Source organism: Podarcis bocagei (assembly GCF_964188305.1).
Source record: "Podarcis bocagei genome assembly, chromosome: 16".
NCBI classification, from domain to species: domain Eukaryota; kingdom Metazoa; phylum Chordata; class Lepidosauria; order Squamata; family Lacertidae; genus Podarcis; species Podarcis bocagei.
Window position 1 is genome coordinate 12,578,698 of NC_138142.1, and position 21,372 is coordinate 12,600,069.

General features: G+C 47.1%; 1 protein-coding gene across 10 annotated transcripts in view; it reads left to right on the forward strand.

Annotated features, from left to right (window-relative positions):
• ARVCF (ARVCF delta catenin family member) overlaps positions 1 to 21,372 on the forward strand; it is a 615,179-nt gene that overhangs the window by 78,687 nt on the left and 515,120 nt on the right. The gene's annotated exons all lie outside the window — the stretch shown is intronic.

Here is a 21,372-nt window from a genome sequence, read left to right on the forward strand (position 1 = left end):
CAAAATACTTTGATTGGGTTCTTTGGAGAGGATAAATGTAAGGTTATCTTGTTAGACTAGAACAGTAGAATTTCGTCGTCTTTGGCCTGTTCTAAACATGCAGAAGAAAAAAGGAGTGAGGGACCTTTTTCAGCTCGAAGGCAGACCAGTCACAAAAGTGGGTTACTGAACAAATGTAAATCTTCCCTGTGTATAGTAGGTTAAGTACCGTATTTTTCGCTCTATAGGACGCACCAGACCATAGGAGGGGGAGAACAAGAAAAAAAATTCTCCCCCTCTCTGCTCAGCACCCCTTCAGCGAAGCGGCAGGAGAAACAGAGCCCCTTCCATTTCTCCTCCCGCTTCGCTGAAGGGGCGCTGCGCAGCTCTCCCTCTCTGCTGAAGCCAGGAGAGTCTTGCTCTCCAGGCTTCAGCAAAAGCAACGCGAGGCCTCCGGAGCGCGGAGGGAGCGCTCCCTCTGCACTTCGGAGGCTTCGCGTTGCTATTGTCGAAGCATTCGCTCCATAGGACGCACACACATTTCCCCTTAATTTTTGGAGGGGAAAAGGTGCATCCTATAGAGCGGAAAATACTGTAAGTTTCTACACAAAGACACACACCCATCTCTATCCAGACAAACAAAGGGCATTACCAGCATTCAAGGACACATTCCAGCCAGGCAAAAACATTCAAGGTGTGATGAGGGGCCATTGTGAGGTATGGCTCCTGGAGAGTCCCAAGTATCAGATACAGGGACCTGGAGGGCCACATTTGGCCCCTGGGTTTGACATGGCTTACCCCTGCAGTAGAAGAAGTCAACAGAACAACTGTTTCTAAATAAATTTGCTACAGGAAAGCTGACAGGAGCTGAGGAGCATCCAGTTTGGGTCAAATAACCCCCCTGGCATGATTTATGGCTGTGGCGATCACACAGGGTCCCCGGACGTTTGGCGGTCTATTGATCCCTGTGCCACCACTGCGATTGCTTCCCCACTGCCACCAACCCGTTTCTCTCGGGTACACACGGAGTCCAGACAGTTAACATTAATCCAAATAAACAAGTTTGACAAGCTTTAACAAGTTTATGGTTTCAGATTATTTTTCTTGTCAGTTTCTTGATCTTAGTTTCTTTACCGGCCTATACCTTCCTAATAACGACTAACTGATCATCCCAACTGTCTATCTGACTCCTCTTAACAGATTCTCCCACTCTCTCACATCAAACTATACCAACCCACAGACTTATCCTCCCTCTCTCTTCTCTAACACCCGACTGACTCCCCAACAACTCCAACTCTAACTCCTCCCCTTGGGTTCCCACTGGCCAATCACTACACACTCATTTAACGTTTTCCTTATGACCCAGCGTGATGTCACCTAGGAGGGCAAACGCCACAATGGCCATCCAAATAGAGGAGGGGATAGAACTAAGGAGCACATCCTGGCAGCAATGGAAAGTGGCCAAAGCACATCTGACATATTTGTAGAGAGATGCTACTAGATGCTGCTGAGCCAAGATGGGCGAGCTGATGTTCTTGGTCTTAAAGGAAAGCACAGAAACAGTGGAGAAGAATGCAGAGCAGGTAGAATGGAGAGAACCTGTGGGATGCAGTTGACTCTGGACACAAACTCTGAAACTCTGAAGCCAATACTGCTTGGGAACCCCACTTTTCAGTCGGTCCAAAGGCTCATCTAGTCTAGCTTCCTATTTTCATGGTGGCCAACCAGATGCCCTTTATGGAAAGCTTCCAAGCGGGACCTGATGGCCACAGCAACTCGGCCCACTTGTAGTTTCCAGCAACTGGTATTCAAAAACATACTGCCTCTCCCACTGGATGTAAAATAGGCAGCGTTTGAAATTTGCCAGGTGCAACCAAGTGATGGCACCTGACATCTCCACCATCTGGAGGTGCATGCCTGGGAATCCTTGGATCTTGCCATTTTCATTCTCTAACAGCACATCCTTTCGAATTCTACCCATGATGTTTTATCTGCACGATCAGAATGAATTTCAGGCTTAAGGGCTGCTGCATCATGTGACCTTCAAACCACATGACCTTCAGATTTATCAAAGTCTTGTGTGTGTAGGCGGTCCTATAGGAATCTGTGTGGGCTTGTTGTTTTCTGCAAAGTCATTTGCAAGGCTGAATCAATTTTCTTTTGGTTTTCTCTCTTCCCACACCCCAGGTTTGAAATATTAGAGATAGCCACAACCGTTAAAAACAAAGGGGGGGGGGCGTGATTCATGGAGGACTTGCAATAGGAAGCAAGAGCTCTTGTTATCTTGGGAATCGATCCGGCTTTATTTGCTTGAATTTACAGCTTGGCTTGTCCCAAAGATGCGGAGCAAGGTTATTGATTAGAAAAAGAAGTTGCAAATATAAAATATCCCATTAAAATTCAATTAAAAGCTCATTAGGTTAAAAAAGTAACAGGTGCAGATTCGACTCTAGCGTCACCAGGATGAGGCATGCCTGCGTCAAAAATGGCAGCTTTTGGAGGGTTCCATTGAAGGACATCTAATGATTGATTAAAGCCGTAGTCTTAAGCTTGCTTGCTAGGAAGTACCGTAAGTCTCAATGAAGTCATCGTGGTTTACTTCTGAAAAATTGCATGGGACAGGGATGCAAGCTGATTATATAGAGATGGTGGTGGGGAGAGGATTTTGTTCCTCAGGAGTGAAAAATATCTAGGCAAAATCCCAAAGTTTTTACTAGTTTAAACAACAGGGTGGGGGGACATTTTTGTGACCCCGGGAGACACAATCTTTTATGGGAAACCTTTGGGGAGCTGCATACTAGAGCAGGCTTCCTGAACCTCGACCCTCCAGATGTTTTGAGACTACAAGTCCCATCATCCCTGACCACTGGTCCTGCTAGCTAGGGATCATGGGAGTTGTAGGCCAAAAACATCTGGAGGGCCAAGGTTCAGGAAGCCTGCACTAGAGACAAAAGTAGGTGGCACTATGGATGTGACTCTTAAATGATTTGGTTTTTTACTCAATAAAATTTAAATACTGCTTGATTGTAAAACAAAACAACCACCATCAAAGCCCTTTACAAAATGATAAAACCAAGAAAAAAATTACAAAAATAGTTTTAAACTTGCAAAAGTTAAAATACTGAAACAGATTAAAATCACCTTGACTTTCTAAATATCTGGGTAAAGATAAAGGTAAAGGGACCCCTGATCATTAGGTCCACTCGTGGCCAACTCTGGGGTTGCGGCGCTCATCTCGCTTTACTGGCCGAGGGAGCCGGCGTACAGCTTCCGGGTCGTGTGGCCAGCATGACTAAGCCACTTCCGGCGAACCAGAGCAGCGCATGGAAACACCGTTTACCTTCCTGCCGGAGCGGTACCTATTTATCTACTTGCACTTTGACGTGCTTTCGAACTGCTAGGTTGGCAGGAGCAGGGACTGAGCAACGGGAGCTCACCCCGTCGCGGGGATTCGAACCACGGACCTTCTGATCGGCAAGCCCTAGGTTCTGTGGATTAACCCACAGCGCCACCCGCGTCCCAAACATCTGGGTAGGCTCGTCCAAACAAGAACATTTTCAGCATGCACTGAAAAGAGTGCAGTGAAGGCGCCTCTTTGATCTTATGAGGCAGGGAGTTCCAAATCGTAGGCATTGCCACACTAAATGATCAAGTTCTTACAGATGCAAAACAGGTATTATGTGGTACCTATGGCAGTGTCAGTTCCATAAATCAAAGTGAGGTAGGCACATGCATTTGTGCAGTAGGCATGCAATCCAGCCTTGCAAAAGCCAGGCATTTCTTCCCAACCAACCACCTCTCTCTGTCCTGGGAAGTGAGAGCCATTCTAGGAGTTCAAGGACATGTTCAAGCCAAGCTATAGCACCCAATGAGGGTATAGGGTGGGCTCTGGGAAAGGTTTTGAGAGCCACACAGAGAGTCTTGGAGGAGCGCAGTTGTTATTATTTTTCACACATTCGCTTTTTTAGCAAGAATTGTGTTGAAGAAAGACACAAGGCTATATTCTTATCCATGTATCAATCCAGAAGGTGTGAGTTAGATGGACTGAACAATATTCTCTTCCATCCTGGGTTCTCCCCAGCGAGAATCGTTTTCCACTGTGGTGATTAGAGTAAGCCCTGTGTGGTCATTTTTAACAGATTTGTGCAAGTTGGCTGCTGATGGTTTACATTTTGAAATTTGCATCCATTTGCACGAATTGGCTCGTGGAAATGATAAGACTCCTATCATGTAAACCAGGGTTGTGGGCAATAAATATTTTGCAAACGCTGTGCTTGTCACTTAGTGGTTACGGAACTTGGGGTTGGCATTGAGGAACAGAGTTCAGAATCCGGTTTAATCACCCCTTCTTCCCCTCCTCATTACCATACAGTGATACGTGTTTAAAAACATATAAGAAAGACCCTACTGCTAATCTTCTTCCTCATGAATATCGCTACAATGGGGAAATGCTGATTGTCTCCTGTGACATATTTCATGCCCTGCTTTCCTTTCTTGCAAGGTTTAAAGAATTCTCCCCCTGCCAATCACCGGGGCCATATCTGCTCCAAACACTGAAAGTACAGTCATACCTTGGAAGTCAAACGGAAACTGTTCTGGAAGTCTGTTCAACTTCCAAAACATTCAGAAAGCAAGACGCAGCTTCCAATTGGCTGCAGGAAGTTCCTACAGCCAATCGGAAGCTACGGAACGTGTGTTGGATGTTTGTGTTCCAAAGAACAGCCATGGCTTCCCCCAAAGGATGGTGGGAACTGTAGTTTGTGAAGGTTGCCAGGAGTTGCTAGGAGACCCCTATTCCCTTCACAGAGTAGCAGTTACCAGAGTGGTTTATCAATCAATCCCTCTTCCCAGTTAACTCAGGGTATTGTTGCTCTGTGAGTGGAATGGGTGGGGGGGGGTGTCTCCTAACAATTCTCTCTCTCTCTTTTTAATATACATTTTATTATTTTCAACAACAAAAAAATAAAAAATGCAAGAAGCAAAAACATACATTCACAGAAATAAGAAAGATATTAAAAAACAAAATGCATACTCCTTAGGGTAGTGATAAAGTGGGATATCAAATCCAAACTCCTCCTACAGTGGAACCTCCAGATACGAACTTAATTCGTTCTGGGGGTCCATTCGCACCCTGGAAATTATGTAAGTAGAGGTGCGTTTGTGCATGCGCGCGGCGCGATTGAGCGCTTCTGCGCATGTGCACCCGGCGAAACCTGGAAGTATACACTTCCGGGTTTGCTGTGGCCGTAACCCAAAGATTCCGTATCTAGAGGGATACGTAAGTAGAAGTATGACTGTATTCCATTCTTTCTTGAATTCATTGTCATCTCTCCCTCTCAGTTTCATCATCGATTTTGCCATTTCAGCATATTCCATCAGTTTAACTTGCCAATCTTCTTTAGATGGGGCACCTTCTTCTTTCCAATGTTGTGCTATTAAAGTCCGTGTGGCCGTTGTTGCAATTCTCAACACCCTTACGAACCACAGTTCCCAGGATGCTCTGGGGGAAGCAATGGCTGTTAAGTGGTATCACAGTGCCATTCATGTTGGCCACCATCACTGCCTCTTGTGGCCATGAATTGTGCCCTGTTAAACTGAGTGTTTCCTTCTTTTTCTATCCCTGAATCTTCCAGCATTGGTTAGCTGTTGGACAACATAACTCGGGCATGGCAAAACTTGGCCCTCCAGATGTTTTGGGACTACAACTCCCATCATCCCTAGCTAACAGGACTAGTGTTCAGGGATGATGGGAATTGTAGTCCCAAAAAACATCTGAAGGGCTAAGTTTGGCCATGCCTGGCATAACTGAACAGGAGCCAAGGCCACCTGGTCTCCACTCTGTTAAGATGCAGTGGATTTCTGTTAACTTCCGTTAATTATTTCTTTGTGTGCATCTATCGCCATAAAGTATACACAGTCAAACACTTTTGTGCTTCTGTCGACAAACCCACCGAGCCAGGGAGCAGAGGGGTTGTGTGTGACGACTGTCGTTGAACGGTTGCTTTTCAAAATATTTCCACATACCTCTGAAGGTATAATTATGGCATTCGTTCTGCTGCAAGTGTAATTACTGCTCTCTGAATTGCACCCCACCCCCTCGAGTAATAAGAAGGAAGCAAAGGATTCATTTGCAACTGTTATACTGCCTTGTTTTGTGAAACGGTTGGCTGTTACAGTTTTGCTCTTTCTCTGGAGCAGCTTCCCTTTCAAAGGTTAGAAACTCCCTGTTTTATAAGCCACTGTGTAAGTTAGCTGACGCGTGGCTTCTGGCAGGAGGACACAAGCTGTCAGATAATCTCCAATCAGCTGTTGCAATTATTCCCAAGCATCTGTAGTCTGTATTCTGTCCTGAGCCACTTAAGGCTGGCTAGGCTCCATTATTCAGCAGCCTTGTCCAGAAATGCTGGCTTCTGGGACTGATTGCACAGGAGAAAAATCAGGCGGCCATCAAACATGGGTTTTATGCCCCTGAAGATCTGGACCAGGGCTGGCTCTAGACTAGGCATAGGCAAACTCCGGCCCTCCAGATGTTTGGGACTACATTTCCCATCATCACTGACCACTGGTCCTGTTAGCTAGGGATCATGGGAGTTGTAGTCCCAAACATCTGGAGGGCCGGAGTTTGCCTATGCCTGCCCTAGACCTATAGGCCTTCAGCTGTTGCTGGATCGTGCCTCCCATCCAGTGTTCAAAACTCCCATTGTTCTAGGCGCATTTTGCGATGGGGAATTTCATTAATGAGAGCAGTTTCTGAGCTCTGGGAGGAGTACTGCCCCTAAGATTTCAGATTAAAATTGCCACTGCTGGAACGAAATTTCACAAGTTTGTGAAAACAGTGCGATTCAATATTTAGTATTTCTATGCATGCACGACCCTAGTACAGTGGTACCTCCAGTTGTGGATGGGATCCGTTCCGCAGCTCCGGTCGGATCCTGAGGTTTTTGCAACCAGAGGTGCCTGTTCTGCGCATGCGCACGGTGCGGTAGAGCGCTCATGCACACAGTGCGGTAGAAGACTTCTGCGTATGCGTGCAGTGAAACCCAGAAAAATACTTCTGGGTTTGCTGCTTGTGTATCCCGAAGTATATGTAACCAGAGGTACCACTATATATGCGTTTTGTGCTTGCATTACTTGGCTAGACAACAGCATTGCATAATTTGGCAGAGTGTGAATTCCAAATGATAGCCGCCTTTTCTTTTTGCGTATTGATTTGGAAGGCGCACAGTTGGTGGCTCTCCTTTAAATGCGAACTGCATCGGACTTCCCCTTTCTGTCCTCGGATATGTGCAATGCTTTGCAACTCTGTCTCCTTTCCACCACCCCCACACCGTTCTTCTCTCTCCCACTCCTTTCTTCCTCTTCAGAAAAGGAACCAAAGATGCATTGGTGTGGCTGGCACACATTCTCCCGCTGCCTCCTCGTGTCCCCTGCAGTGCTGAGGATGCTTGTTTTTAATGCTGAGGATGAGGCAGCCCTGTTGCGCTCCATGCTCTGCAGCGGCACACTAGCTGCACACAGAGCGAGGCAGAGTAGCAGGCTCTGGAGCTCCCGCGGGCATCTGTGCGCCGTTATTGGCTCCCTGCATGCTCCTGTCTGCTGACAAGGAGGCTGAAGGGAAGCAGGCAGAACGCATGCAGGGAACGGCGGTCTTGGGCCCACAGCTTTCCTCCCATTTCCCGCAGCGCCCGGCTGCTGTGAAAAGCCATCTTCCATCATCGTCAGCATTGATTAAATTTTGATCCATCCCGGGAGCGCTAGAGCCTCATTCGGCCGCATTGTCTCCGAGAGCCCGGCTCCTTGACCTGATTGCAGAGGAGAGAAACAGGGGGCAATTTATGCAAATGGTTTCTTCGTGGTGCTGGATCTGGAAAAACAAAGCCCTCCTCCCTCGGGTTGTGTGTTTGGTTGCACTAGTGCAGCGTTGCAGTTCGTGAAATCTTGCTCCCTTCTTCCTTTCTGCCGTGGACTGGTTGGACACAGAGGAGTAAGCTGGGAAAGTCTGAGTCAGAGAGAAGTCCAAAATTGGAGGCAGAAGCTGAAGCAGGCGAGTGGGATGAAGGAGGCAGAGATGAGATTGTTTAGTCATTTAGTCGTATCCGACTCTTCATGACCCCATGGACCAGAGCACGCCAGGCACTCCTGTCTTCCACTGCCTCCCGCAGTTTGGTCAAACTCATGTTGGTAGCTTTGAGAACACTGTCCCACCATCTTGTCCTCTGTCATCCCCTTCTCCTTGTGCCCTCCATATTTCCCAACATCAGGGTCTTTTCCAGGGAGTCTTCTCTTCTCATGAGGTGGCCAAAGTATTGGAGCCTCAGCTTCAGGATCTGTCCTTCCAGTGAGCGCTCAGGGCTGATTTTCTTAAGAATGGATTGTTAAGGGCTTTCTATGTTGTTAAGTTGTTAAGGGCTTTCTATGCTAATAGTAACACCTTGAACTTGACCTGGTAACAAATGACCATGGCTGATCTCTGAACACAGGTGTTAATATGCTGACAAGGCTTCACTCCTGTCAGCAACTGTGCTGCAGCATAATAAAGAGGATTGGCAAAAATCATCTCCCTTTTTGTGTGTACCTCAAGTCTTTGGGGATACCACACTCCAGTTTAAGACACTGCAATGGTCATTAGGAGACCCCTTCATTTGCAGAGTCTCTTATCAGGGTATTTTTCTTAACTAAACCAGAAAGCAGTTTCCTACTCCCTGTGGTTTCCTCCTTCAGAGATGGTTCGGATGCATTCCTTGCTATTGCCTAGCAACTGCATCACTGCTTTCTGCCACATGCTAGATCCAAGATGGTCCTCCTCGGATGAAGAAATGCAAATGATCTTAAGAACTTGTGCGCACCTCCGGTCCAGAAAGGTCTGCTCTGATACTGTACTGTTTGCGCTTCTTCTGTTCCTATTCGGTGGGCCCGATTTTCCTTTGCTTTCCTTTCCGGAGGAGGAATAGGTTGACTCCCTGTGAGTCAGCTAGCTCAATATACCATACTTTTCCATGTATAAGACTAGGGTTATTTTATTTTTTTACTTTAAAATAAGGTTAATAATAATAATAAATAATATTTTTTAATTTATATCCCGCCCTCCCCAGCTGAAGCTGGGCTCAGGGCGGCTAACAACAATAAAATAATACAACATTCTAAAATCATTTCATTATAAAATTAATTCAAATCAAATTGATGGCAACCATTGGGCTAGAGTTCTGTGAAGTTTGCCAAAGGAGGGAGTCAGGCTGTGCCCTGACCAAAGGCCTGGTGGAACAGCTCTGTCTTGCAGGCCCTGCGGAAAGATGTCAAGTCCCGCAAGGCCCTGGTCTCTTGTGACAGAGCGTTCCACCAGATCGGAGCCACAGCCGAAAAAGCCCTGGCTCTAGTTGAGGCCAGCCTAACTTCTCTGTGGCCTGGGACCTTCAAGATGTTTTTATTTGAAGACCGTAAGTTTCTCTGTGGGGCATACCAGGAGAGGCGGTCCCGTAGGTACGAGGGTCCTAGGCCGTATAGGGCTTTAAAGGTTAAAACCAGCACCTTAAACCTGATCCTGTATTCCACCGGGAGCCAGTGCAGCTGGTATAGCACCGGGTGAATGTGATCCCGCGGCAAGGACCCCGTACGGAGTCTCGCTGCGGCATTCTGCACCTGCTGGAGTTTCTGGGTCAGTCTCAAGGGCAGCCCCACATAGAGCGAGTTACAATAATCCAGTTTGGAGGTGACCGTCACGTAGATCACAGTGGCTAGGTCAGGGCGAGAGAGATAAGGAGCCAACTGCTGGAGACAAAATCTGAGTGCGTCTTATACACGGATAGTGCATATGCCCATTTTCTAAATTTGGGGTCCCCAAAAGTAGGGGTCGTCTTATACATGGGGGCGTCTTATACACAGGAAAATACAGTAGTTATCCTTGTCTAGCAGCATCTCTGCAGGGATTCAAATCAAGTTTCTTTCCCATCTCTACCTGGAGATGCCGGTGATCAGACCGGAAACCTTCTGCATGCACCAGTGGTCTCACTCTGCATAAAATAGCATTTCCTGTTCACTCGGGACCCTTGATTCGTTCTGGGGTTATGTAATTACACATTGTAGATCATCTTTATTGATGGAAATGTTAAAGATTTGTTTCTTTGTCTTTATTATACGCAGCTGAATTTGTCCAATTATGTTCTTCAGAGGCCCTGCAGTGAATGCTGCTGTCATTTGGGATTTGCTGGGCTATTTTGGTTGTGCCCCCCTGTATTTATAAATATTGTAAATGTATAGAGTCATAATACATATGATATAAATTTATAGATTATATGCATGCGATTTCATGCAAGCGTGCAATGACCCCGCGCAAATCAGGGGTTGCCTGTATACAGTGTGTATATTAAGAAGGCTTTGATCGAGATGTGACCCAGTTATTTATGGAATATCAGTTTTACATCCGAAGAAAACTGCTTTGCTGTTTTTTAGAGTTTGTTTGGATGCTTTTATTATTAAAGTTTCTTGAACTGATTTTTTTTTAAGTGTGTGTTTTTCTGATTTATTTTGCTTTTAGCATGTATACTGTTTCCATGACTTTATGCTCCAAAGCAGTCTATAAATTTGTATAATAATAATAATAATAATAATAAGAATAAGAATAAGAATAAGAATAAGAATAATATTGGGACGCGGGTGGCGCTGTGGGTTAAACCACAGAGCCTAGGACTTGCTGATCAGAAGGTTGGCGGTTCGAATCCTTGTGACGGGGTGAGCTCACGTTGCTCGGTCCCTGCTCCTGCCAACATAGCAGTTCGAAAGCACGTCAAAGTGCAAGTAGATAAATACTGGTAGGTACTGCTCCGGTGGGAAGGTAAACAGTGTTTCCATGGGCTGCTCTGGTTTGCCAGAAGCGGCTTAGTCATGCTGGCCACATGACCCGGAAGCTGTATGCCGGCTTCCTTGGCCAATAAAGCGAGGTGAAGGCTGCAACCCCAGAGTTGGCCATGACTGGACCTAGCGGTCAGGGGTCCCTTTACCTAATAATAATAATAATAATAATAATAATAATAATAATAATAATAATTTATTTCATTTATTTTATAAAATTTATATAATACTTGATTGTAAAGAAACCCTCAAAATGGTTTACGAAAGGATAAAACAATAAAACTGAGACAAATTCACAACTGTACTTTAAAACATATAAAAGTTAAAATGCTGAAACAGATTAAAAGAATAATGTAGCGCCATCTGTGTGCATTGGGCTTTACGGTGTACAGGATGTCAGGCCCCTGCCCCAAAGAGTTTACAATCTAAAATTTAGCCCAGAACAGACAACAGGTGCAGGGGGGAGGCAGGAGGAAATAGCTGTATGCCAATTGTTCTGGTATCTTTGCTTAGGTTGCATTCACACAGCAATTTATTCCATTTCTGCGAAGTTTCCCTAACTCTTTATTTCTGCCCTATATTTGAGCTTTCTCCTAATGTGAAAGGCGCTTCCAAAAAACCCTAATGGAATATAGTGCATGTTCAGCGCTCATTTCCATGCTGTTCGATTCCAGAAAAAGATCCATTTGCAGCCCTGTTAACCTGGAAATGGTCGGAGTCAAATGATGAAATTTGGAGTGTTGTCTACAATTCTTTCCTGCTCTTTTCACGGGGGTGTGCTGGCCTGGGGGTAACCCATGAAACACAGTCCAGGACCAGTCCAGAATCTGAAGGTTCCGCTAGGACTCAGTCCGACAGGGCCAAGGCAGGAAACCAAGGAAGGCCAGGTACAGGATCTCAGGCAGGCTCTAGCATACAGCAATGTTGCTCCCGCAACCTGGAGCGGGGTCCGACAGCCTTTTATCTTTGTCAGGGTAGCGGCCGGTTCTGATCCCCCAGTGACTCACCTCCCTGTTTCGCCCAAAGGCGAGCACTCCTCCTGCGAGTACTCAGGTCTCTCCTTTTCTCAGACCTGAGTCTCTGCAGCTCGGTGGGTTACTAGACCCAGAGGCTGCCTCAGCCTCTCCTGACCAAACCAGTAGTGGAGCAGCTGTAAGTGATGGCCCAGCTGAAGGCAATGAGGTCATCCCCACATCTGGAGCCAGGGCAGGCTCAGGCCCCTGACTTGGCCCAGCTGGTGCTTGTTGCAGGGGAACCTGTGCAGACTGGGACTCTTCAAGATCAGGCCCTAGACTTGATTCAGATGATGCCTGAGGCAAAGGATATGGTGCAGACTGAGTCTTCTCTGGTTCCGAGTCCGAGCCTGAGTCCCAGGCCATCACAGGGGGGAACAGAAGCACACACATGCAGAAAGGTTGGGGGGAGCCGTGACATTTCCCAGTAATGTTCACTGTTGTGTCACACCATTCCTGCTGGTGCGAATGAAATCAACACAGTCAGTTTCCAAAACACCACAGGAACGGCAGTGTGAAAGGAACACTGGAAAACGGGACTGAAGCATAGCGTAGTTGGTTAGAGCATGGTGCTTGTAATGCCAAGGTTGCAAGTTTGATCCCCATGTGGGACAGCTACATAGTCTTGCATTGCTGGGGGCTGGACTAGATAACTCTTAGGGTCCCTTCCAATGCTACAATTCTATGCTTCCATTGGGAATACTAGCACAGTATTCCCCTTGTCTGAATGCACCCTTAGTTATGGGCTGAATGACTATAGCCCAAGGATAGGAAACCTCAGCCCCAGGAGCCAGATGTGGCCCTCTAGGGCTCTCTATCTGGCCCTTGGGTTATTCCCAGGCCACACCCCCTCACTGGCCCTTCATGCCCCCTCCCTGAGTGTTTTTGCCTTGCTGGCATGCAGCCTTGAACTCCAATAATGCCTCTTCCATGCTTGGATGTGTCCACAGATTTGCCTACTGTTGTTGAGTGTTGTTGTTTAGTCATTTAGTTGTGTCCGATGCTTCGTGACCCCCTGGACCAGAGCACGCCAGGCACTCCTGTCTTCCACTGCCTCCCGCAGTTTGGTCAAACTCATGCTGGTAGCTTCGAGAACACTGTCCAACCATTTCGTCTTCTGCCATCCCCTTCTCCTTGTGCCCTCCATCTTTCCCAGCATCAGGGTCTTTTCCAGGGAGTCTTCTCTTCTCATGAGGTGGCCAAAGTATTGGAGCCTCAGCTTCAGGATCCGCCCTTCCAGTGAGCACTCGGCGCTGATTTCCTTCAGAATGGATAGGTTTGATTTTCTTGCAGTCCATGGGACTCTCAAGAGTCTCCTCCAGCACCATAATTCAAAAGCATCAATTCTCCGGCGATCAGCCTTCTTTATGGTCCAACTCTCACTTCCATACATCACTACTGGGAAAACCATAGCTTTAACTTATACGGGCCTTTGTTGGCAAGGTGATGTCACTGCTTTTTAATGGCATCCAGCCACTCACCTGCCTTTGCCTCTGGCCACACACAACACTGGCATGTGCCCCTCAGAAGCTTGCCCAGAAGGGAATGTGGCCCTGGAGTCATAAAGCCTCCCTACCTATGAATTGGAAAATTGTAAAAAAATAAAATAAAGAATTGCAATGTGGGCAGAGCGCCTGGGAGCATTCCAGAGTTATGAAGTGCTTACAATTCCAGAATACACCTTTTAGGTTGGGATTTATCTCTAGCTTAATGGAGCTTATGCCCTTTACAGTTTTGTGCTAAGACTTTTTATGTACTGAGGGGTTTTTTCTTTCTTTCTTTTTTCTTTTTCAAGAAAAAGAACCTGGCAGGTAGAGTGCTTTAAAATTATGAGGCTGGACTTTGAAGTGTACAGTTTCACGTTACAGGTTTGATGTGCTCTGTGAGTCTTAAAACGTCTGCAAGGATGCCACAGAGAATTGAGGAGGAAATGAATAGGGCATTTAAGGGAACCCTTTACCTGCCCAACCGGAATCTTGAGTTTCACTTGACTGGTGGCTTGCCTTTTGCCTGGACGATCTGGATTTAATGCCAGAATGTCAACCGGAAATTTTTGTGCTTTCAGTCCCAAAGCAGCAGAATTCCGTCTCATTGGGTGCCTCATATGCCTGGTAGGGACGACTTTTGAGTCTTTCCTTGTTGTGGATCCATGCAGTGGCGTAGCAAGGTCAGGTGGTACCCGGGGCGGAAAAATTCTCATCACCACCCCCATTGAAATTATTAAAAGAAGGAAAAATAAGATACTTAAAGTTGCAAGTGTTGTTTTCTGGTTTATTTACTTAACATTGTGAGCATAAGCACTTAAAACCTTTTTTTCGTGATGGGAATTTCTTAGGTGATACGTAAGTAAAACATCCTGTTTCCCCCTGGCTGGGACATACTTCATTTGCATGTGACTAAAGGTGGGCGTGACCTTACCTGTCCAGGTAACAAAAAGGACAAGGCTCATAGCACCCTCTCTCTTTCAACTTCCTCTGTCGTTGGAGCAGCTTTTAGCTTTTAGCTTCCAGCCAAAAGAGCACACTGAGATTATCCCAATATGGGATAGCTCCACATGTATATACTTTGTAACTAAGTCTGCCTTCAGGGATCCAACTGTGAATATAATATATAATATATATAAGGGAACTTAAAGGTAAAGGTAAAGGGACCTCTGACCATTAGGTCCAATCGTGGATGACTCTGGGGTTGCTGCGCTCATATCGCTTTACTGGCCGAGGGAGATGGCATACAGCTTCCAGGTCATGTGGCCAGCATGACTAAGGCACTTCTGGTGAACCAGAGCAGCGCTCGGAAACACCGTTTACCTTCCCGCCGGAGCGGTACCTATTTAAGGGAACTTACCAGGAACCTAATAGTGAGACGCTTACACAAGCCTGCAAGCAGCTACCCACTGTGTGTTTAAAAGGGGAATGTGAAACTCTGCTAAGTAAAGGAACTTGCTAGGCCTCCTGAGAAGATGGTACCTGCAGGAGGCCTTCTCCTGCAGACCCCGGCGATCAGTTGGGTATATGAGGGATGAGACACTATCCGTTCTCATGATTTGTCGATGTCAGGGAACTGCCATCGGCTCAGGGGTGAGGGGGGAAAAGCCGGGTGGATTACAGAGAGCCCCCAAAGATCGTGGGAAGCAGCACCTCCACAGCGGAGAATAGCCACGCCTCTAGTGGAGAGGAGCTGCAGGGCTCGGAGGATGCAAGGGGGTGCCAGGACACCTTGCCTGAGCAAAGCGGGGAGGAGAGAGGTGCTCCGTTACCCACGCCTTCCTTGCACAGTAGGCTTCCGCGCAGAGAGGGGAGGCGCAGACTGGGCGTCAAGAAACTACTCTGCTGGGGAAGGTTTAAGGACTGCCCACCCTCAGATTCTGCCAGTGAATGAGCAAGACACACAATAGAGGCGCACTGCATTCCAAAGGTTTTTATCACCGATAAGAAAGCTTTAAAACAGACTATTGAAGCATATCGCCTGATTGCTCTCGAGGAACCAACCTATACCTCTTACAGTCGGTTTAGACCCAAAAGTTTCTAAATTAAAAATGGGCAATTCCTGACCACACTGGGCCAGGAAAGCACACCTAACAAGTTTTTGCTTCTCTCCTTCTGCCTTCTTGGCTGCGTGTGCTGTAACTTCACAGGCATGGCTGCAGCGACAGCACTTTTGTGCCTACGATCTTGCATTTCTTTACTTAATAAAACGGTGACTCTGCATTTCCGTAGAAAAATAATCCCGTTCTGCTGATTCCTTTTTGCTGGCAGTAGGCCTCCCAAAACAACCAGGTGTGCTGCATCAGCACACCTGAGATTCATCGGCCACACGGCGACTACGCCAAAAGCCCAGCTCGTAAGTTGCTAGGCCTTGTGGATTGCAGCAGCAGGGGACTGTGACAGTGTGGTGTAGTGGTTAAGAGCGGTAGACTTGTAATCTGGGGAACCGGGTTTCATTCCCCGCTCCTCCACATGCAGCTGCTGGGTGACCTTGGGCCAGTCACACTTCTCTGAAGTCTCTCAGCCTCACTCACCTCACAGACTGTTTGTTGTGGGGGAGTTACAGATAGGTAGCCGTGTTGGTCTGCCATAGTCAGACACATATCTGAAGAAGTGTGCATGCACACGAAAGCTCATACCAAGAACTAACTTAGTTGGTCTTTAAGGTGCTACTGGAAGGAATTTTTTTATTTTGTTGTGGGGGAGGAAGGGAAAGAAGATTGTGAGCCGCTTTGAGACTCCTTCAGGTAGTGGTAAAGCGGGATATCAAATCCAAACTACTACTCCTCTTCTTCTTCTTCTTCTTCTTCTTCTTCTTCTTCTTCTTCTTCTTCTTCTTCATAGATCAGGGTTTCCCAAACTTGGGTCTCCAGCTATTTTTGGACTGCAATTCCCATCATCCCTGACCACTGGTCCTGCTAGCTAGGGATGATAAGAGTTGTAGTCCAACAACAGATGGAGACCCAAGTTTGGGAAATGCTGGTCTAGATATTGCAGTTGGACTACAATTCTATCAGCCCCAGTGAGCATGGTCAATGGTCAGGGATGATGGGAGCTATAGTCCAGCAACATCAGGAGAGGTTCTCCTGTCTGCCACCAACCTTTTGCAATGTGAGGGCCACATGCCATTGGTGGATGGGGTCAGGGGTCGAAGTTAATAGCTGCAACTCTGAGCTTTGTATAGTAGACTACATTCCAGCCATGCAAAAACCAGAGGTTTTGCCAGAGGCATTATCTCAGGGGTTCTGAGGGCCAGAGGATGATGCCTGGAGGCCAACATTTGGCCCCTCAGCTTTAGGTTCCCCAACCCACTGGTAGCTGCATGTCATAACATGAACAGAAATAGGCAACACCTGTCTCTAATCATATACAAAAGCTGTTTAGGATGAGTCCCACCAATAAATTGATCTGTGCTTTTTACAAGATGCTTCCAAGGTTAGGAAGGGTTGTTTTGAATTATAAAAAATATTCAAGTTTCATATCACTTTTCTCCTCTCTCCTTTCTTTTATGGCATAATATGTTTCTATTTTTAATGCAAGTCACTTCAGTGGCAATGACTAATATTCCCAGGAAATAAAATTACTGTTTTAACAAGGATGGGGTTTTAACCTGGGTGGGTGCTGTTTTATTTAGGGAGTGGGGTTGTTTTAAATAGTTTTTAAATGCTATTTGTTAATTTGGATTTTTGTATTTGGATTTGTGGGCTGGGGGTTGTTTAGGGGCTTTTATAGGGGAGTGTATTTTTTATTAGTTTTTATACATTAGTATTGTTAATTGTTTTCATTATTTTTATTATGTATTTTGTGCATTTATGTTGCAACTTTGTGTTGTGAACCGTGTTGTGAACCGCCCTAAGACCCCCCCCCCAAAAAAAATTTGTTGTTGTTTGCTGTACAGCTTAGAGCAGGAGTAGGCAAACTAAGGCCCGGGGGCTGGATGCGGCCCAATCCCCTTCAGCCCGCGGACGGTCCGCAAATCAGCATATTTTTACATGAGTAGAATGTGTGCTTTTATTTCAAATGCATCTCTGGGTTATTTGTGGGGCATAGGAATTTGTTCATTATTATTTTTTTCAAAATATAGTCCGTCCGCCCCCCCACAAGGTCTGAGGGACAGTGGACCAGCCCCTTGCTGAAAAAGTCTGCTGATCCCTGGCTTAGAGTAGCCTCTTACGAATCATCAAAAAGGAGGGAATTCATCATCAACAAAAAAGGGGTCAAAAGATTACCCAGATTTGCATATGCCAATTTGTATACACCAGCGATGTCCAACCCCAGTTGACTGTGATTGACAGGTAGTTCCCCAGGTAACTGCGGCTGATTGCGGGATCCTAATCGGCACCCTAAAAAAAAGCTCAGCAACTTTGACCTTTCCCCTCCAAAAAAAGCTCAGCAACTTTGACCTTTCCCCTCCAAAAAAGCTCAGCAACTTTTGCCTACCCCTCCCCACAAAAAAAAGCTCAACTACTGTGGGCAATCCTCTCCTTCCCACCCCACCCCCACGCACACTCCTCCTCCCTCCAATGACAATGGGTAGATCACTGCCAATTTTTTTTTTTTATGCTGGGAGTAGATCACAATCTCTTGGGAGTTGGACGTGCCTCGTATACACATTCGGTAGCAACTGCTAGAACTTAAATAGAAATCAAGTGTGTCGTGCCATAGTGGGGGCAGAGCACCTGTGCACCTCCTCACCTGGTGCTAATGGCTGACGGACAATTTCAGTGCCCCTCCTCTCCCTTTTCTGTGGTTCTTCATCTTTAAAATGGATTTGGACCAGACAGTCCCTCTGTCAATCTGACACCTCTTCAGATAAAAGGTCCCCTGCTTGACTGTCAGCAAAACAGGATACAAAGCCACCCTACCTAAACCTCTGTAGCAGCAGAGGGAAACACACCTGGAACCTCCTTTTATATATTATTATCAGTGCTTCTTTTTGTGACAGTTTTCGCTAGTACAGAGGAACATCACATTGTTTTCATTGCCCATGGCATCCATTGTGCGCTGGCACCCACAGCACTTTTAGCAAGACAGAAGTACTGGCACCTCATTTTTAAACTCCCCCTCTCAAAAAGCACTTACAGGTAACCTGCAGCTTACACGAGGGTTTGGTTCCAGGGTGCACAGGTAAGCGCAAACAGGCATAAAGCCAGCAATCACAGCATTCCACCGATGTCAGGGGGAGACAAATAAATGTAGAATAGCTTTCCTCCACTCTCTGTTTCTTTCTCTATTTTTCCCCACCCACGCAAAGCTGTGATCGTCTAAGTAAAACGTGGGAACGTTCAGGGAGGCAGGAGAGGATATATTGTTTATTACAGTGGTACCACTGGTTGCGAACAGGATCCATTCCGGAGGCCCATTCGCAACCTGAAAAGAATGCAACCTGCGACTGCGCGTCTGCACACACGCGGGTTGCGATTCACTGCCTCTGCACATGCGTGTGACGTCATTTTGCGCATCTGCGAATGCACGAGTGGTGAAACCCAGAAGTAACCCTTTCCGGTACTTCTGGGTCGCCGCAGGACACATCCTGAAAACGTGCTGCCTGAAGCAAATGCCTCCTGCAGGTACCATCTTCTCAGGAGGCCTGTTCCATACTGTATAGGGATTGAGCCTTTAGCTTAGCACCAGCCATCCTTTGGAATTCCCTCTCTTTACATCTTAGCCAGGTGCCATCTGTTGTCTTTTTGACACCTGGTGACAATCTCTTCCTCCTCCAGCAAGCTTTTTAAGCAGAGATTGTTCCCAGTCCGTGTCTGTGTTTTATCGTTTGTGTGTTTGACACCCCGGGCTCCTTTGGGAGGAGCAGCCTGACACAAATTCAATCATGGACTACCTCAGCAGGTTATGAACTCTTGCTTCGCTGGAGGTTTTTAAGCAGAAGTTGGATGCAGTGTTTGAAATTTGCCAGGCACCAGGCACATTTTGCACCTGGCTATCAGCCACTTGTGACCAAGTGAAGATGCCCAGGTGCCAGGAAGGTGCCTGACGTCTCCACCATCTGGAGGTACATGCATGGGGATCCTTGGATCTTGACTGTTTTCAGCATTGGCAACACATCCTGTGGAATTCTACCCATTACGTTTTATCTGCACAATCGTTAACAAATTTCAGGAACCAAAGAGTTGTATTGAAAAATAGGGCTTTTGAGCGGTCTGGCCCCCAAATGGCCACTAGGCATTCCATTTTGGCAACTGTAAACTCTGGTTTACCATATTTCCCCATGTATAAGACTAGGTTGCCCTCCTAAAAAAATAATGTCCAAAATTGGGGGGCATCTTATACATTTCCCCATTTTCTTAAATTGGAGTCCCCTAAAATAGGGGGCGTCTTATAGATGGAAAAATACGGTAAGTAGCCATTTGATGCCTAGCTTATATATCTGAGTTTCTAACCCTGCTTGGATGGTCATCTGTCATGAATGCTTCTTTACTTGAGATTCCTGTATTGCCGGGGGGGTTGGGGTTGGACTAGATGACCCTTGGGGTCCCTTCTGACTCTACAGTTCTATGATTCTTTGAATAAAATGCCCCCATCCATTCATGTCCAACAAAAGAAGCTTTTCTCTCTCACACACAATATTTGAACCCAGTGAAGCTGAAAGTTGAAAGAATCAGGACAGACAGACAGGAGAGAGAGAACATCAGCAGCTTGTTGTTCATTTGGTCCCACAAAATGTAGCATTGGCCACCAACTTAAGTGAGGATGAGAAAACCCTTATGGAGGATAAGGCTACTAGCAACAATGGCTGCGCCTCTAATGTCGGAGACAGCATGCTGGGGATCAGAAATGGGGAGAGTGTGGTTGCCGTCTCTGCTTTTTCCATATGGTGCATAATTTTATATGCCTCCACCCCCTTCCCCTCAGTTCCCACTTTTGTAAGCTGAAAAAGCTCCAAATGTACTCTTTCCACACATACCCCGATTCTCTTTAGCTGCCCTTCCTCACCATTCAGTCCGTCCTTTGCAGTTCAGAACAACAAAGGCATTTAAGTACAGGATTCTGTATGATGTAGCTTGGCGCTGCTGTTTCTGCTGCGTTAACTGCCCACCGGCTCCCTTATTCTTCCCATCTGCTGTTTGGGAGCTAAAGTCCCTTCCTGCTTAGGTTGATAAGAGTCTCCTGTACATCTGTCGATGTCTGTTTCTGAAGGATAGCTCTGAGTGACGGCCCCGATGACCACGTCTGGTAGCTCTGTCTTCAGGCCCTGATTATAAATACGTAAAGCTAACGGGAGAGTACACGAGTTCCATATTGGCAACATCAAGGGGGCAGGACTGTGTTTCCTCGCTTTGCTTGCAGAACGTGTCCAGGCTTCAGTTCCAAGGAGCAAGTGATGGGGAAAGCCTTGCTTGAGATGCTTTAGAGCAGGGTTTGATGGCCTGGGATTCGGACTCGGAGGCTGAACCTGAGGGATCCCAGCCTGCACAGGATTCCCTGCCTTCAGAACCAGCTGAGCTGGGGCTTGAGCCTGAAGGGTCCTCACCTGTGCTGGATCCTCAGGTGCAGGCACCAGCTGAGTCTTCTCTGGCTCCTGAGGTGATGGAGGACCCATTGCCTGCAGGTGCTCCACTCTCAGCCCCGTCGGGGGAAGGTGAGGTGGCCTCTGAGTCCGGTTACCCTCCAGCCTCTCCTGAGCTGCAGAGGCTCAGGGCAGAGAGGCGGAGGGAACCAAGTTCCCGCAGGAGGAGTGCTCGCCTCCAGGCCAGGAGAGGCGAGTCACCTGTGGACCGGGGCCGCCCTATGCCTCAGGGCAGATAAAAGCCAGCCAGCCCCAGTCCCAAGTTGCGGGAGCAACATTGTTGGTTGCCTGTTCCTGCCTGCCTCCTGTCCTGCCTCTCTGCCGGAGCTCCTGACCTCACCCAACTCCCTGCCTTGGACCCAGCTTCAGCTTTGACGGACTGCCTCCCTACTGCACCCTCGACCTCGGACTCGGACCTCGCCTCACGGTTATCCCACGGGACCAGCACACAGGGTTTCCCAACCTTGGGTCGCCAGCGGTTTTTGGACTACAACTCCCATCATCCCTAGCTAGCAAGACCAGCGGT